The sequence below is a fragment of the Excalfactoria chinensis genome, chromosome 7, assembly GCF_039878825.1.
Source record: "Excalfactoria chinensis isolate bCotChi1 chromosome 7, bCotChi1.hap2, whole genome shotgun sequence".
In the NCBI taxonomy this organism is placed as follows: Eukaryota; Metazoa; Chordata; class Aves; order Galliformes; family Phasianidae; genus Excalfactoria; species Excalfactoria chinensis.
Window position 1 is genome coordinate 12,762,635 of NC_092831.1, and position 18,879 is coordinate 12,781,513.

The 18,879-nt window shown below is 46.9% G+C and overlaps 1 protein-coding gene across 2 annotated transcripts in view; it reads left to right on the forward strand.

Moving 5' to 3' along the window:
• The window catches only part of IGFBP2 (insulin like growth factor binding protein 2), a 51,215-nt gene that overhangs the window by 26,192 nt on the left and 6,144 nt on the right, over positions 1-18,879 (forward strand). The window lies entirely within an intron of this gene.

The window sequence follows — 18,879 nt, forward strand, 5'->3', positions numbered from 1 at the left end:
ATGTGCAGGGAGAATAGCATGCCAAAAAAAAAAGGGGGGGGGGGGGGAGGGGTTGTTTATATGGTACTAAATGCACAGTGTCAGAGCAAGGGATTTGAACATAAATATCTGGTGTGACTGTCCTTGCTGTTGTTACAAGGATGTCCTTTTATGTGCTGGATTGATCTAGCAGTCATTGTCCAAGGATGGGAATTTTATGATTTTTTTTTGTACTTTGGGATAAAGTGACTTCCTTAAGGCCTCTTAAGGAGGGGGGAGGTAGAAGAGCTTGAATCCAGTTCTTTTGAATCCCAGCTCATGAACTTGGCCCTGAGTCTCTTAGTTGGACCTTCCTGATGTCAGGAATAACTCCCCTGAAGTCAGTTATATTGCTTCAGTGTAAAGTACCTTAAGCAGATTACAACCAGGGCCACAGGAGCTGTTTTCAAGGACTTTACTGTGAAACACAGCACACAACAATTGGAATGGGAGCAGAAACAAAGGCACTACTGAAAGCAAAGCTCTTTGGCCTCGTGGTCGGTATCAAGAAGGGCACTGGGACTCTTCTGTCTACCAGCATTCATTCTTGTCTTAGCCTAATTCATCCGCTTTTGTTTGCATTTTCTGTTTTTCTGGACAACATTGGTTTTGATGAAGAAACATGCCAGAGCCTGTGACTTCCATAACAAATGCATTCACTGGGACAGCTTTCTCAGACAAACCAAGGATGGGAACACGAGTCAACATTTCTGTGCTCAAGGGGAAATGGGAAGTTATTGGGGGGGGTTACTGAATGCACAGAAACCAGCTCTAGCTTAGGAAGCCCGTGGGCTGACAGTGGTTGTGCTGTGTGGAAGTGTGTGCTGTTTTGCTCTTTGTCCTCTGCCATCCACGTTTGGCTAAGTGGGACTGTAATCTAAGGCTTGTTCCTGTGATGGACTGATTGTTTTCAGAGTTAAATGCTGGTGGTTGGACCATTTGGAGGTATCTAAGGAGATGGAGGTATCTAAGGAGATGGCAGTTCATATAAGAGCCTAGGGAAATAGCCATGGGAGGATAGTTTAAAGCTGCAAGCTGTGAAATGAGAGGTGGCAGAGGTTGTGTGGATGGATCTCTATGTAATGTTATTAGAAAGATAAATGTTTCCAAAATAATATTGCTGTGGGAGCTTAGGAATGTATCTTTATATCTAGGAATACACATTGGCAAACACATTGTATTAATAAGGTAAAACAGATATTCCTGGATGTAATAGCACAGATTTTTTTCGTTAAATAGTAACAACACCAGCAAATGGAGGAGCTATTTTAGGTTTTGTTTTGGTAACTAGTGTTGATGTTACAGAAGGGCCTGGTTGTACAGAGGAATCTTGGACTTAGCGCTCATAAAATGGATTCCTTTTAAATTAAATGGAAGCCTAAACAAATGTCAGTCTGGAACTAAGATACTTGTCTTTGAAAGGGCAAACTTTGAAAACTGAAAACAAAAACAAAAACCAAACCTGGCTGGTGAAGTCATCTGGGCAGAGAAGCATGGGAATGTGAGTGTGGAGGACGTGCAGCCTTCCTCCAGGTCAGAGGTGTGGGAATTCACTGAGCTGGGGATCCCGAGCAAGAGGAGAGCACTCAGTATGAAAAGGCTTCAGGCTGAAGCTGGTGGATAGCCACCTTAAAAAGGATAGTTGGGATTAAGCAGAGCATCTGTAAGGAATGGAAAAGTGGACTAATCAGCAAAAAGGGAAGGAAAAAAAAAAAAAGGCATTGTCTTAGAGGTCAGGAGGGGTAGGGATAGAATGAGAATTGCCAAAAGTCAAGCTGCGTTAGGCCTGGCAAAGGAAATTAAAACAAATAGCAACAGGTTTCTCAGCTATATAAATATTGAAGCTGCTGTGTTGTAAGGACTTCGTGGAGGTTAAAGATGATGATCTAGGTATGGCTCCAGCATGAACTAGCCTTCATTTCAGATCTAAGTGCAGTTGGAGAGGATGAGGACATGGAAACTTTAAAAATTAATGGGAGAAACAGGAGACAAACAACTAAATAGAAATTGGTTGGAGAGCAGAGGCCAGGAACTTCCTGAAGTGAACAGGACAGAAATTTGCTGTGGCATGAATGCAGATTCCTAGATCATGGTGGTAAGTAGCAGATAGGGACCCAGTATATGGGCTCTCTGAAGGAGATACCAGTACAGACCCCCTCAACATGACCTCAGTAGTGGATCTTGTAATGGATCTGAGGGAAAGAGTAATTAAAGATTTGTAGGTAAATGTTGAACAGGTGGAATGCGCTGGGAACCGAATAGAGGCAGAGCATGCTGGGCTGAGATACTATTTTGTCTGATGAATGATTCTTTTCATTTAAAAATGAATCAACCCAAACCAGCAAACCGCATTGATGGCCTTGGTAGGTGTGAAGGTCTTTAGTTGCACCAAGTTGGAATCGTTGATGTGGAGAGCAAGTTCAGGAAAACTTCTGAAGAGTTGATCTAAAGGGCTGACAGTGTCAGAAATGGGATAAAATACAATAGCGCTGTGCTGGGGCTTGCAGCTGGAGTCCAGGCTAGAGACTTTGAACAGAGCTCTTTGCAAAACCCAGTCTCACCTTAAAAAACATAGAGAAGCCTCGAGTGGGGAGGAGGGAAGTGTTAACCCCTCTGAAAGCAGCTGGCAAGCCCTGGGCTGCAGTCATGAGCTTGGAAAAAAAAAAGATGGCTGTGGGCCGGTGCAGGTGCAGAGAAGAGCTCCAGGGGAGCGGGAGTCTGTGTGGTGAGGACAGCTTGGCAGGGGAGGACTTGGCTGCTCCCTCATGATACGAGAGAGAAACAAAGACTGGGAGAGCAAAGAGCACTGTGAGCTAGAGAGGAGTGCTGGCATGAGGACAGCATGCCATAACTCAGCCCTAATAATATCCCATATGAAAACGTGGCATCTCCTGCTGGCTGGAGTGCTCTCCTTCCTGAACATCTCCATGTGGCACCTGGAGGGAAGGGCAGCAGCTTTCCAGTTGGGTGATACTGTGTGGCTGATGGCATGGGCTGATTCAGTGCCTTGGGACAGCCTTGCACCACCACCAGGGATGGGTTTTTGTTCCTTAGGCAAAAACTATAATGATCTTTTAGTTCTCTTGCATGTTCTCCTTACTCTTGTCATTGCCCAGGGTAATGTGCTGACCTTGCCATGCCAGTGTTCCTTCAGCTTGGCAAAGTCATGGGAGAGTAGCTGTTAAAGATCAATATTTATCCACCAAATGCAAAATAAAATCTTTCTCCTAGAACTTGGGGTCTGGTTCAAAGTGCGGTTGGATCTATGCTAAAGTAATGTTCCAGTTTTGCAAGAAGAGCTGAATTATCAAGGGAAGTGGGGCTGTAGAGGTTTTTGCTGCCTTTGTCAATCCTGTTGCCTAGGTGCAGGATCTCAGTTTTCTGCCTGTTTTCTTTCTCTTTTTGGGTTTTTTCTTTTTAATGGTAAGAAACCAAGCAGCATGACGTGCTCTGTCTTAGAGCAAATTTCATGTATTTATTTATTCACTGAGATTTTATTGCTCAGCATTTCAGGGTAGCAGGAGTATCCTGTGTTTATGTTCTGTAGGCTCTAGAGTTTGTCCTGTGGCAAAGCAGAGTAACTCCATCTTTAGTGAAAAGAGGGCATCTGTGCTTTGTGACCTTAAACTTCCAACAGAAGAGGTCTTGGAGGGAGATGGAGAAATGCACAGAAAGTGGATATTTGCCATGGGGAAACTGGGAGTTTTCTTTTAGACAACACTCTTATACAATGCTGATAACAGGTAATGTGACCAAGTTAGGAAGCCCTTGATAGTGAAATAATTCTTCAAGAGGAAGCATCAGGTACACCCTTGGAGGCCTACAGCCCTCAGCAGAAACAAGGAAAGGACAGCTGGCATCTCTGGTACGTTAATTGCAAATGAAACAGAAGCTGGCAGGAAAGAAACAAAGATGTCTCATGCCTTGAAGACTTTCAGGAGGCTCCTTCCCAGCTTATAGTGGTCCTTTGTAGATTGTTCTGGGGTAACTTATTCCTGTGACTTAATGAGGCTTAGGTTTTAGGCATTTGCTTCTCACCCACCTCTGAGCTCCCTGGTGCGGTTGTGCTGCACTTGGGGTGAAGGAGCAAGGTGTGCACTTCAAGCTGTTCATGGCTCACTTGACAGCTGCATTCTGGGAACATCCCAGGGAAGCTGATGGTTCTTTTGGTGCCAAATATTCATCAGCGTCCTGCCATTTTCCAGTTAATTTGCCTGGATGTCTTTTCCGATGGTTCCTCACACTTTCCACCACCTGATGCTCTATTAAGAGTTTGTTCCTTTGTCTGTCTCTGGGGCTGTTTGCTGTATCAGTGCTGTGTTGTTTCCTGTCTGATTCAAGGATTTATGCTAACCTCATCAGTCATGGCAGTGGATCAAGGCAGCTTTTGTGAGCAATCAGCATCTGTAGACCTCCATTTTACATTCAGTTCCACAGTAGCTGGTCTCATCTGAGCAAGTGGAGGTACTTGTTTCAGGGGCCAGCTGAAACAAGTACCATGCAGCATCAGGTCTTCTAGATACATCCAGCTCTGGTGCTCTTGGCTTTCTTATTTTAGTTTTATGGTCAGAAGGAAGGTATGTCATCCTCAAGCCTGACTCCTGGTCCTGTTCAGATCCCAGATTGGTACCATTATGAATCCCTGTTTTGACTTGAAAGTCATACCAGGGGAAGCTATCACAGCCCTCATGTAAACTGTGACAGTGGCTAATTAATTGGATTATCCATGTAAGTCACATCTAGTAAATAATTTTCATCTTAGTAACAGTTTTGCATTTGGAAGGGTCATGAATTCCTTTTTAGTCTTTGTATACTTATCTATAGGTGAAAAAAAAAAAAACATTATTTTTTCTTGGCTTTTTTCTTTTTCTGCATCATACAGCTTGATCTGTACATCACACATACACAGAAGCAGCATGTACAGCTGACAGCCCACCCAATTCCCATTCTTTGCATGCTGGGTGATGAGACCCAGGGTTGAGGACCCAATTTGTTCCCAGTAAAACTGGACCTGCCAGCTCTGCTGCTGTTTGTTGCAATAAATCCCAATCTCTGAATTTGTCTTAATGTTATTGTAGGTGTTAAATGCCACCCGTGCTTCTGACTTTAAATCCTTCCCTGCAGGGCTGCCTGCCTGCTGCTCCTCCAGGCATGTTTTCTAGTGATGTAGAGAAAGCAGCCTCCACCTTTGCTGCAGCTTTAGGGATGCTCCTGGTCTGGAAGAACTTGATGCTGAACAGACCCTTACCAGCACAGGGACTGACTCAGTGAAGCTGATAGGTGTAAGATCAGCCTCACAGTTTTCTTACCCTGTACTCAGAAGGAAGAGTCCACAGTGCAAGCAGACATGTGAATGCATATGGCTGAGACTGTCCATCTTGAGGTCTGCTCAGTAGAAGCTGGGTTTATCTGTTTGCCAAGAGCAATGCATGTTTTCCCTTTACCCCTCGGCAAGCCTTCCATCTTCAGCCTGGCTGATATCATCACTGTTTACTTGATGAGGCAAAGCATGGCCCCAGCAGAGAAGTGGCAGAGAGGCTGTGGCTGTGCTTTGTGAAAGGTAGGGATACGGTGAGGGAGAAAACAATTAGGAAATAGCAAGTATTTTGGAGCAGAGTTGGAGAGTGGATTTTGTCATATTCGTAATGGTAAATAGCCAGTTAATCAATGCCAGATCATCTGTTGGACATCTTAATTACTTCAGCCTGTGCCAGACACCAATATCCTTGAAACCTGAAAAATCCCATTAGAAGGTGCTTTCATTGGGATCCAGCCAAGGTGCTCTGCAGGCTTTTGCAAAAGAGCAGCCTGTGATGAAAGTGTGCTGATGGGCTGGAGCTGCCATGGTGGTGATGGGGTGGCACTGTAAAGGTCTCCAGTCATGTTGGAGTCCTGCACAGCTTGTCACAACCCGGTGACAAATCCCTCATGAGCTTGCTCTGGGGTGATGTCCCAGATCTCAAATTGGACAGCAGTAAGAACTGCTGCTGTTTCGCATGTGCTTTGGCTTTGTTCCTGTGCCCTTGGCCTGTGCCAAGGCCTTCTGTATTTGTGAAAAGGTCGGGCATTTTTCTTTCTCTTTAAAGCAGAGGTGTCCTGGCTCCCAGCCCCTTGTGAGAGCTGCAGTTGATTTCAGAGGTGTGATGGAGACCTGTGTGACAGGCAGCAGGTGTGTGCTGCTTTCTGAAGGTCACAGCTTGATGAAAGGATCTTCAGAATCTTTCTCAACAGTATGAAGACCTACCCTTGGATGTTAAGGTCAGTCTTACTGCTGACTTGTTCTTGTGGGCTGTAAAGCTGTGAATAGTGCAAAGGAGGAGAAGGTTGGCGCTTTTGTTTCATTCAACATCTCATAAAAAGATCAGACAACGTGTCCAGAGGGGCAAACATCCTTGGTATAAATGGTTCCTAAGAATCATAGAATCATTTGAGTTGGAAGGGGCCTATAAGGATCACCTAGTCCAAAAGAAGTAGTAGAGAAATTCATAAGAGAATGGGTGACTATGGAGTATGGATATCTGTGTGCAGCCTCTGTCTTGGAAGGCTCCCAAACCATTGGTTTTTCAGAAGAGGAAGGAATCAGTCCTTGTTCTTTCCCTAACATCTGCTGCTGACCATGGCTGTAGCTGCTGATGGTGGTCCTGCACTGGAAGAACGTATTCCTTGGCAGGGAGTCATAAAGAGAGTCATGTGCTGGGGCTTCCAACAAGCTGTGTGCAGCTGGACCGACCTGCTTGTGCCTCTGGATGGGCAAGCATCTGTAATGGTCAGTTGTACTTGAAGCTGCTCAGTCTCTGCACGGTGAGCGTTGCTGCTGCCTCCCTCTTCTGCCCCCTTTAAACTGTGCTCAGCACTGGTTAATGTGGGTTGCATGGAACCATAGCCTGTGGGACAAATGACCCTGAAGGCAAGCAGTCAGAGGGTCTTGTTGCGGGTTTTGCTTTTTGTGTACTGTAGTGTCTACGCTCTCCTTCAGAAGGCAGAATATCTGTGTGCAGATGAATTTAGTTGTTTTTGTTTTTGTTTTTTCCATGGGTAGAACCCAGCAGAAATCACTTTGAAAGCTAAGGAGGGGATTTTTGATGTGAAGTCCAGGGGAGCTTGTCTTGTTGAATGTTGGGCTGATTTCATTTGTGAACTCAAGCTCACAGCAACACCCACGGCCAGTTTAGGGTAGGAAGTGCAGAGCTTAATTGCATTTTGACCCCTCTCTTTTAGCTCTTCTATTCAGTTTTTTCTTCTTCTGGGCCTGAAGTCTTGTTGGACTTGAGCAGGAAGGACTGGGGAGCTCATTCAGCTACTGCTAATGCGCCTTGCTTTTTGCCTGCTTCAGGGGTGGCTTTTGTGTGCAGACATCTGAGAAAAGATACCAGGCAGCAGGGATAAAAGATGGCCAAACTCAGCACCGCAGCATGAAATCAAACTGGAACGCGGCATTGGGAGGGCTGACAGTGCTTTTAATATCTTACTCTGGAAGGAGTGGGAGCAGGCACAGGACACGGATGCCTGTTTTCATTGGGAGATTTGAAAGGCAGAGTTTTTACAAGGAGGGGTCTGAGCAGTGCTGGCAGAGCAGGGCTCAGTGTATGTGTGGAGGGCGGGCTGCTGGTTGGAGAGGAGATGGCTGGGGTAGCTCCGGAGCCAGGGCTGAGATGCTGCCGGTACCAGCCCATGCCAGACGCATTGTGGTCTGAGAACTGTGGAAGGATGTTGGGCACAGATTCCTGGGAGGATGCCTCAGCCTGGCAGTGCTGCCCCAACTACTTCCTGCAGGAGGGAGCAGCCGTGCTATGCTGCTGGGAAGCATTTGGGGCGGCTTTGTGAGGAGACTGCCAGCTCTGCAGTCAGTCCTCCTCTCCTCACGGGCAGGAACCAGCATCTTCCAGCACAGGAGCTGGCAAAGGGGCATGAAGGACCTTAGTGCTTTCTGGAAGGGATTTCAAGCACCCCATGCATCACATCCAGGCTTCCTGAGTTGGACTTCTCTACTGCTCAGGCCACCTGGGAGGATGTGCCCAAGAAGGCTTGCAGTATAATTGTTTGTGAGTGGAAGCTGGCACCCATGCAGCCTGAGCTGGGTGGATGGAGGGGGTCGTGGGGGCTGTGTTTTGATTCTGCCTTTCCTGTTTGTTGTGACTTGGCGGAGGCAAAGTTTTGGAGGCAGCAGGGGTAGGGAGACCTTTTCCTCTTCTCTTTCTTTTCTCCCTGGCAGGCACTGCAATGCCTTCCGCCAATAACGTTGATTTATTTTTTTTTCCTGGGAGGGTCAGAGTGTGGGGAGATGGTGCATCAGAGCTCTGTGGTGTCAAAGAACATACAGCAGGGTACTCGGGTCGGGGTTCATCGTGTGGGGGGAGGTGCAGCAAAAAGCTGTCCCAGCAAGCAAGCGACTGCAGCAAAGGCTTTTCTGTTTCAGGTGGGATTTCTATGGGGAGAAAAAAAAACCTTAAAATGAAGGAAAAAGCCCACAAACACACAGAACGCTCTCTTCAAGGCCTGTTCAGAAAATGGAGATAAAGCAGCAATAAAGTCAAGTGCTCAATTAAGCCAGATGTACGTGCTCTAAAGCAGTAACAGATGTGGCTCCAATGAAGTGCAGCTTTATGGACTGAGTGCTGTGGGGGTGGGCGCATGCGCCTGTGCTTTGTGATGGAGTGGTGCAGTGATTTTGTTTTTGGAGCTTCTGAAAGTCTTTGGTAGGGGCTGGGGGGGGATTGATGACAGCACTCTGAGGCAATTCAGCTAATGACAGCCTCTCACCTTCATGCTCTGACTCCCTTGATGTTCTCTTGCACAAAGCCCTGTGCCTGCAGAGTTGAGTGCCTTTGAATGATCCCCAAATGTGGAGATGCAGAAATGCAATAGAAAGTAGCAGGGTTCTTTAGGCTGAAAGGAGATGGGTGAAGGATGAGTAAAACTTGTTGTTCATGTATTGTTTGCCTTCAGTGCGACACACTGAGTAGCCAGCTGAGCAGCTGGATTTTGGCTGGGGGAGGCTCAGCTGTTTGGTGCTCAGACCATTTGCAAGATAGGTTTGGAGGGGCTGAAACATTGGTATGGCACAAGCTAGCTGAACCTGTGCAGTGTTTTGGGGTGACCTCTATGAAAATATCTGTCCATTTGGAAGCTAGAGTATCCCCAAGCATTTTCTTGTAGAAGCTCAGTATTTTATGTGCTTAGGGTGATAGCACAGACATAAATGGTTTGCCGTCAATTGGGGATCTCCTTGTACTGTGAAGGGCTCTTTGTCACAAGCCTAGGTATCTTCCAAGCTTAATTCTCTGTGTGATGGCGAGGTCTTCCTGGCATCAATTCTGGAGCTGACGGGAAAGCCCACTGGGAGCTGAGCAGCGCAGGGCAAGGAGAGCTGTGTTGGTCAGGTGCACAGCAAACGTGCTCAGGCACTTGGTGCTGCATGATTTGGCTGGTTGTATGCCTGCAGCACAGTGAGAATGTTAGAGCTGCCCTTCTGGCCATTCAGCTGCTTTATCACATCACTGGTTTGTGGTGGTCTGTTTTCTAGGCATTGCGATGCCTCCCTCCTCCTTGGGAACACAGCCAACTGATCTTCCCCTTTCCTTTCTTCCTTCCTCGACCGCAGTTTTATGACCCTCACTTCCTGCCTCTTGCTCAGCGGGAGGCTGCGTCCTCCTGAGGTTGGAGTTTGGGCAGCTTCATGGGTGGCCCAAAATACAGTGTCGTTTGGAAATAAAACAAGATCCGTCCCCTTTCCCTACAAAGGCAGGAGCCCGACGCAGTGACACAGCACAGCAACACAGCGGGCTGCCTTGAGCTTACTCCTCCCCACTTGTGTGGGAGGAGATTTCCCTTTCTGAACACCATTGATCTGCCCATGTTGTTGGCTTGGAAGGGTGGAAGTCAATAAAGGACTGTAAGGGTAACAAGCATTACCTGCATGTGCATGGCTGTTGTATTCCATATGCTGTCATTACAGATCAGCCAGTCTGCTGTACATTGCTGCCTTCTGCTAGCATGACTGTGTGTCTGAGCCCTTCATGAAGTTACTGCATGTGTCATTCAGCAGTGGGACAAGTCTGCAGGGCTTTATTTTGGCAGGTCTCCTGTTTGTTTGAACAGTGGTTTCCTTTCAGTGAGGCCTCCTTGCCTAAAGATTGGCAGTTGTCTGATTTCAGTAGATGTGCAATCAAGACTGGGGTCAGTCCCTTCTTGTGGTGTTATTTATAATGAGAGCTGAAGTTCAGCTCTGTCCCTACATGGGAGAACATGGGTTAAGGAAACCCAGCAAAGGGACTGCCAAATGGTGAAATATTGCTCCAAGAACTCTGTGGGAGATGAACAAAATGTTTTGATGTAACCTGAAGCAATTGCAAAGTTGTTTAGTTGGGTCATCAAAAGCACAATCTGTGAACACCTCAACCTGGAATTTACATGTGGGATATGGCAAATCTGTGATGGCTGCCATAAAGAGGGAAGGATGATGTCTGTGAGTGTTGTAGACATCTGGGAGCTGCCGGTGGGCAGAAGAGGCTCAGCTAAAAAGAGCAGATGCTGTCTTTCCACCTACAGTTCTGTGCTCTGATTCTGTTCGGAAGCAGTTGTGCTTTGCCTGTGGGGAATGCAGGTTCCTAGGGAAAAATCTGATATAGGGTTGGCTTTGAGAGCTGGTGCTCAGCCAGGGGGCTACATGGGGACAGTAGGTCTGGTGGGCCTGGAGGTGGCGGTGGAGGTAATTGCAGCTGGGGGTCTGGCATGGCTTCTGAGGAGAAGGTAGAAAGGAATTGCCATAATAATAGCGTGTTTTGAAAAGGCAGACTTGGAGGAAATGTGCAATGAGATTTGGGTGGGTGGTGAGGGGAGCCCTGGACTGAGCCGCTGTCTGGAAAATTGACTGTGGAAAAGTGAGATGTTATTTAAAAAACTAGTAACACAAATGGCTGAATTTCATTCCATTTGCATGCAATAGTCATAATAAGTGGAGAAGCCAATGTGGCTGAAAAGGGAGTGGAGCAACACCGGAGATAGATGAGAGACAGCTCTGGCAGGCAGGGTGGGGCCACTGCTCTGGCCTTTGGGGCTTTGTATTTTTTTTCTTTCCTTCTTTCTTTTTTCCTACTTTTTTTTTTTTTTTTTTTTTTTTTTTTTTCTCTTCCTAAATTTCAAGCTTTTCTACCCTTCTGCAGAGCAGAAGGTCAGACTCTTGGCAACTTGGCATGTAGCCTTCCCAGAAGGCAAATGGGAATGCTGCTGTAGGTTCGTACCCCACCTGCCTCAGTCGTTGATCTCAGTGGGAGTTGTGATTGGGCACTAAAGGGCACAGTTAGATTTCCAGAGTCAAAATACACCTTGCTGCTGAGCCAAGCCATCCTTGAAGAGCTGAAACAGGAATGCATTGCTTTGCCCATGGAGGAAAAGCTCTTATGGACAGAAATGACCACTGGACTATCTCTGCAAACTTTTATGAGAGATAAACATTTTGCTCAGCCACCTTCATTTGGAACAAGATACCTTGTATTTGATTCAAGTGCTCTATCCGACAAGCATGCTGTGTGGTCTTGAAACCCCCCCTGGGCAGATGTGACAGTCTTCTGGAGAAGTAGCTCGTTCCTTGGTGCATATTCAAAGGGATTCACGGTCTGTTATCAGCTAGCTGCTGGTGCTTGCTTGTCACCACCTGAACCTAGAAAGAAGGTCATTTTGAAATGGGAAAAAAAGAGCCTGAATGTGTCCTGTATATTGCATTTTCTTTAAAATTGTGAAAGATGAGTGGGTTTGGGGTGTTCATGAAGCTCTTCAGCCTTGGAAGGGGCTGTTCTTCCTTTGGTTGATCTGCAGAGCTTTGTACCTGGGAATCATCCTTGCTAAGACTCTTGTATCCTACAGTAGAGAGGTGCAGTGTTCCAGTGCCAAAACAACATCACTTACACAGTAACTAACTTGGTGAATTATCATTGAGGCTGCAACAAGGGAAGATTTTCTGTGTAGTCCGGACTATGAGATGCAGTAGCCTGAATAGGTTTGGTCTCAGAGATGACCCTGTGTTTCCTAATAAACTTCAGTGAAGCCTGAAGGAAGTGAATGAAGTGGTTTTGTGGTCTGATTTCATTCTGGAAACTCATAGGAAGTGAGGGTTTAGGGGCTGAGCTTATACTGTAATATGGTGCAGGCTTTTTGGAGTGGCTGGGGGGCACTGAAGACCACAGGAATGCATGCAAGTGACAGGGGAAGGAAGGCAGAGAGGTGGCCTGGTGATGTTAACAGCTCAGTTCATTCACACAGAAGCCCCTAATGACTATGAAGTAGCTACCCTAGGGATTTTACTAGCAGGGTCGAGGTCAAACAGAGAAGCTGCAGTGCAATTAATTTAAGCTTCGAAGTGTTTTTGAGTTAATTCATTTGGTTCTGCTGGGAAGATTGCAGCTATGTGGAGGGCTAATCAGAGGATTGTGTTGAAAGGGCTGAGATACGGCTCGCTAGCAAGAGAGAATGCTTTTATGGTGGCAGGGAGCTTGGAGAGCCTCACTCAGCAAAACCTTTCAAACACGTTAACATATTTCTCTAGCAGGCTGCCTTCACACGTGTTGAAGTTGTGTGTGTGTGTGGTTCTGGGGGGAGGGGGCTGGGAAAGGATCAGTGTGGCTTTTACATGCTACTTTTAGGACCAGATTCTTATCAGCATTTTGAGAAGTAAGCAAGTGGAGGGAGGTGGATGTGGGCAAGTCAGCTTGGGTGCTGTGACAAAGATGAGGTCAAACCACTGTGCCCAGACATGAGCCAAGACCTGGTTCTGCTGTGGCATTTAGATGTCTGGGGCATCACTGCTGTAGGCACATTTAGGGATGATGATTGCAACTCTGCAGTTCCATGTTCAGAGGAAGAAGCGGAAGAAAGGAAAATGGGATGATGAGTGGATGTTGAATGAGTGGATTGCAGAAGCATTTGTCTGCATTTTTGAGGGACCCAAGCAGTGCTATCATTCTTGACACAAAGCAAATGGCTGACGCAGGAGGGAGCAGGATGTCAAATAGCATTTTCGAGTTGGCTGTTGGCAGTAGAAGGACTGGAGCAGACCTTCCCCGGAGGTGCTTCGTGCTCTGTTGGGCCCACAGGGAGTGGGCTGGTGATGTGCTACGTGACCCATCAGCTGAATCTGTTGGAAAAAAAAAGCTAACAAAATAAGCTTTGCTATTTTATCTCTCTTCATCCTGGCTGCACATTTTCATGAAATGGTGGAAACGTTTTCAATGAAATGGTTTTTGAGAATTCTGTTCCTGTTTGAGATTTAGTTGGCATTTGCTGACGTGTTTGTAGATACATTTGGAGGTGGAGGAGGACCTAATAGGGAGACAGGCAGTCATGAAAACACATGCAGAAACACATAGGAGGTAGGCTGTGTTATTGCACAAGTCCTGTATCCTTGGGAAACCAGTCTGCAAACATGATTCAAAAAAAGAAGTTTCAAGTGAAGCCTGGGGAAGGGACATTTCAATACCTCTTTCACCCTTATCTGCCATCATCTCTGCTTTGTTATCACTTCAGCACTTGCCCTAGAGTGCTGGAGGAGTTTGAGTGTGATGGGGCACAGGCACACAGTATGGCACTGTGTACATCTATTTCTGGCTCTGTGCCCAGGTGGATGGAGGAGGGAAAGCTGCTTCTTGCAGCCACCAGGAAGGGGGCAGAGAGAAGAGTTAAGTGGCTGCTGGAGGCTGTGCTGCCCTGGGTCAATGTCTCAGCATTTTGCAGGAGCATAAAGCGTTTCCTGCTAGACAGCCGAGCCAAAGGAAGGCACTGGGTGCCCCTTGGATCACCCCAGTGGCTCAGGGCAGGGAGAGGAGCTTGTGAAGCAAGCCCTGGCTGGGACATAGCGTTCCCTCCTGCCTCCTCCTGCTAGAGATGGGCTGAAAAGATTGAATGGCAACAAAAAAAGGGTGTTTGAGTGCCACAGGGGAGCTGTGGGTTCTTTGTGGACAGTGTATCATGGAGGTCAGGCCATATCTTGGAGACCAGAGTGGGAATTTCCTGGCTACAGTGTGCAGCCACCTTGCTGGCTGGCATGGGTACACCTTACTGCTGTGTTCTTTGCAGCCAGCTGACATGTTAAGTGTCATCATCTGAAGGGCACATGTTAGCACTGCAGAGATGGATGAGGCTGGGTAGAATGGACAGGGCAGAGAACAGGAAGGAGTATCTAGGTGGGATTCCTACATAATTCATACCTGTGCAGCCTGATCTAGTGGTTGGCAAACCTGCTTGTGGCTTGGGTGTTGGAACTAAATAATCTTCAAGATCCCTTCCAACCCAAACCATTCTATGATTTCATGGTAGCTGTTAGACCTGGTCTAGATGCAACCAGTAGTTCAGTAGCTTCCCAGTTGTTGGGACTTGGTGGGACATCTGGGGATGAGTTACTGTTCCCAGAGTTGTCCCCAGCTCATCTCTGTAAGAAGTGTCCTGGGATGAGATGGCTCTTACATGCATCCCTTCTGCACCCTTTTTCTTCTACGCTGCATATTACTTGTGCTCCCTCTGTGGCATTTTCCCATTGTATTTTGTGAAACAGGGAGTGAAACTTGATTGGATGCTTTGATTTATTTTGCCTCTGAAGAGCTGCATAAGAGCTGCATCCAACCTGGCTCAGTTGCATGGGGTTGGACCACACACCAATGCCCTCATGCCCACCCCCAGCACCCCGCAGTGGTAACTGAGACTTGGTGGATACTGCACTGGTTCAACGTGGTCCAGTGTTGTCCCATCTGGCACTGGTAGGAAGCAATCTTGGGTCTTTTCTGGGATATGGTGGGCCAGAGGGCCTGGAGGGGACTTTGTTCTTGGCAGCTCTTGCCATAAGGAAATTGCAGTGTCAATATAATCCCTGCTGGCAAATGTTTCTTGAGGTATCTGAGCTCTGGGTCAACAACACCCATACCATAGCTATTGAAAAGGAACCTTTGCCCAGAGATCTTCTTGAAATACTTTGCAGAAGGATGAGGCAGAGGTCACTAGGGCTGCAGTCAGGGTTGGTCTGCTACTTTTCCCTCCTCATTCTGCAAGTTCATCACTGGCCACGGCTGTGGTGCATGTTCAAGGTCAGCTTTAAAGGCTCTGTCTGCTCTCAGGCTGCAAAAGACAAGGGCTGGGCATCTGGGATTGGGGAGCAGAGCTTGTTAAAGTAACTGTGTGTATCATAGGAAGAACACCTCCCTCTCCAGGATCATTAGTGGACCATAATGTGCTTTGGAGGTGAAGAGTGGTAACTCCACTGGGGAGATGTGAGCTCGGGGCTCATCCTGGGCACAGATCTGAGGGGCTGTGGGCATGGTGTTGAAGGTTACTTGGGTGAAACTTTCTGTGGGTTTGAGAACTCAGTCAGCACTTGAATGCTATATAAGCACTCTGGACAGATAAACACGTGCATGCAAAACCTCTCAGCAAGCTGTTGTTGGAGGGAAGTGAATGTGGAGGGAGAGCGGAGCTGGCAAGGGCAATGCGGTCCTTGGCACAGCACAAACTCCCTGTGTTGCTGCGGTGCTTGAGGCCGGCTGAGCCCTGTCCTGTAGCCTACATATGCTTTGGGGCTCCCAGAAAGGATGGAGGTGTGTTTTTAATGTCAGACAGCTGCCTTTCTTTGCATGACGCTTTTCTCCTTGCAGCTCAGGGAGCAGCGGATCCTTTGTAAGCCTGTCTGTTTCTCCGCTGTGTTGGTGGAGGTGCCTACAGGTCTCAAATCAGATTCTGAAAACTTTCAGTGCTGGAAATTGGTAGCAGTTCTGAAAATGTTGGCGAGACTGCGTGGCTCGATACAGACGTTCGCTGATGGCCATTTGGATTTGCTTCCACCTCAGCCAAGTCCTCGCCCCATTGAAGCTAATGGGAATTTTCCTTGAAAAAAGCCATAATAAAATTGCATTTTCTTGCCATGGAGGAGGTGTTTCATGTGTTCAGGAGAACTTCAGCTATCTGCTTTGATTCTTGCCACACTTGTCCCGCCCTGCACAAAGCGCTCTACCTTTTGATCCAAAATAGCACAGAAGATGTTTTCCACATGCCATAGGAAAATGGAAGAACTATAAAACATAATTGTTTTGGAGCTTGGCACTGCTCTGTTCACAGATATATTTAGTGTGAATTGAAATTGGTCAGCGAAAGGGCGTTTGCTGGGATGACAAATGGATTAAGGTTGTGTATCTGACTTGACTGCATACCTGCCCATCCCATGCTGGTGGGGTTGGCAGGTGACTAAATTGGTCTATAGTCACAAGCAGACATGGATGTCTCTTTTCTCTTGAGCGGCAATAAAAAGTATTATTTGGCTGTGAATGGCACTATTTGTCTCTTTGTTGTTCCAGCATCAAAACTCAATGTTTCTGCTCCTGCCATTGCTGCCTAGTCCCTTTTAGCTCTTCAAAATGAGTCCCACCAAACCTGAGGCTCTCTCACAAAGAAAAGGTGGAGCTGATCTTCTCCATCCTGACCCCTTTCCTAGTTGCTGGAATGGGGGGAAGCCATGACTGATGGCTTTTGAATATGAGTTGAATACTGAATATGAGTAAGAAGATGGGAAGAACAGGTCCTTCTTGGACTTAAACCATCTCTGGTAGTCCCAGGTCAGTAGAACTCCTAAGGAGCAGCATGGGCTTCAGGAGAGGGAAAAGCTGTGCTGGAGCTCTGGACTCAGCCCAAAGTGGATCAGCCCAGCTTGGCGGCAGGGAGGAAATCTTGCAGTCGATAGCAGCTGGACCTCTTTGGCCTCCACTCTGGGTTTGTTCCTGTGGCTGGTGCCCGAGGAGCCAAGACCAACCTCTCCCGTCCCTGGGTGTGTTTGTGCACATGGGCTTGCACGCTCTGCTCCCACCAGGGGTTTTCTTTGGGCTGATATTTGTTAGCATTGGAAAGTGAGAAAAATGAGTGAAAATATTATCAGAAGCAGGTTTTGTGAATGAATCAGCTGACAAGAGGCTTACCAGCTTGCCTTGATTTACTAGAGTGGTGCTTATTTGGGCAGATGTCTATATATTTTAGTTGGAGGCAGGAAGGAGCAAGAATTGATTGGGAAGGTCACTGCATCCATCACACTGCTTCTCTGTCGCTCTGTACCGCTGGTCTTCTGAATGGAGCTGGGCACTGCAAGGCATCCAAAATGCAGCCTTGTTATACTTGCTCTCCTCATGTTGTTGATGGATTCGTGATGTCACTGAGAAGATGAAAAAAGAAGTCAAAAGGCTGAAACCCTCCTAAAGTGGCTCACTGGGATTCAGCTCCTGGCTAGCCTTGCCCATCTTTTGCATGGGACTTTTTCATTTGATCCGGTCTGAAGGGCAGCCTTGTGGCCTTCTCTCTTCTTGCTATGTGTTTCTAATTAACGGGGGAGACTTGTGGATAAACAGAGGATTCCTGCTCAAAAGTATTCCTTGCCCAGCTTCTCGGATGATAGCCAAGGCAGCAATTGCCAGGCAGCAGCCCAGACATTGAGCTCGCCCATCTGGCTATCAAGCCTCATCCAAATTCTTGTCTGGAACCAGTATTGAGGAAAGTCACGCACTTTGCCAGATTGGTTTTGCCCCATGTTTGCTTTTCAGTTGCTACCTAAGCAGCTTAAAAACTTGCAAACAAAACTCATTTAGTATTTCTGGGAAGTGCACTGATCCCAGTACAGGGAGATCTGGGGCCAAAATCAGGAGGAAGTTCAAAAGGACGTTGGACAGATCCACAAAGGATGGAGTCCATTGGTGGCTTTTAAAACCTGTCAGGCAGATGCAATTTCCAGTGCAGACGTGCTGTTGCTACTCGTCTCTAGTGCAGGTTGGGAATGGTCCTTCTGGGGCATGTCCCCAAGCAAATGCTGATGATCTGTTGGGAATGGGATGCTGGGATGTGTCTGATCCAGCCCTCTTGGGCTGCTCTGCCATCAGTCTACAGGCAGACACGTGTTTTCTGAGTAATTGTGGACAAAACTCTTCTTGCATTTTCCTCTCTGGGATCCTAGGGTAGTAACACACTATGGTGCACTATGGAAAAGAGCTCAGGAAGCTGTGACATAAAAAAACCATTTGTTACTATGATTTATTTATTTTTACTCTGTGTCAAGATGGTACAGTTATGTCCTGGTAAAACATCACAATGCAGTTTCTAAAAGGAAGTTTGGGTATTAGGAAAAACTTCTCTGAAAGAGTGGTTGGGCACTGGAATGGGCTGCCAGGGAGGTGGTGGGTGTACAAAAAGCGTGAAGATGTTGGCACTGAGTGATGTGGGTTAGTGGGCAATGTTAGTGGCAGACAGTTGGAGTGGATGATCTTAGAGGTCTTTTCTAGTCTTAAAGAGTCTATGGTTCTAGATGTTAAAATATAGATGCTCTGCATGCTTAGGCTTACAAAAAGCAGGATGGACTCATAAGTAAAGTGTTATTATGTGAACTAAAGCATTGTGAGCCCTCTTTCCTTCATGGTTTATTGTGGTTTCTTATTATGAGTATCTAGGGTGCTGGTTGGACTCTGTGATCTTTGTGGTCTTTTCCAACCATTATGACTCTATGATGAATCTGAAATCAGAGATGCCAGAGCCATTCTGGGCTGTGTTTGCTGATGATGTGAGCCTGAGTGCTTTGGCTTCCCCTTGGTATGCAAAGATGCTTTCTGTTTATCACCTCTATAGGTCCAGAAGGACAAAGCAGAGGGCAGAGGAGGTGAGAAGAGCCGGGTGCTATCCCAACTTTTTTGCCAGCTGATTTTGAAGTGGCTGGGTTAGGTAGAGTTCTTGAGGTAGAGCTGATATGTGCCACATAGGGTGGTTCTGTAGGAAGAAGTGGTCAAATCCAGCAGTAGATAGGCTGCGTGCTAGCAGCTGAATGAGTAATGTTACCACATGACAAATGATGTGAAAGAT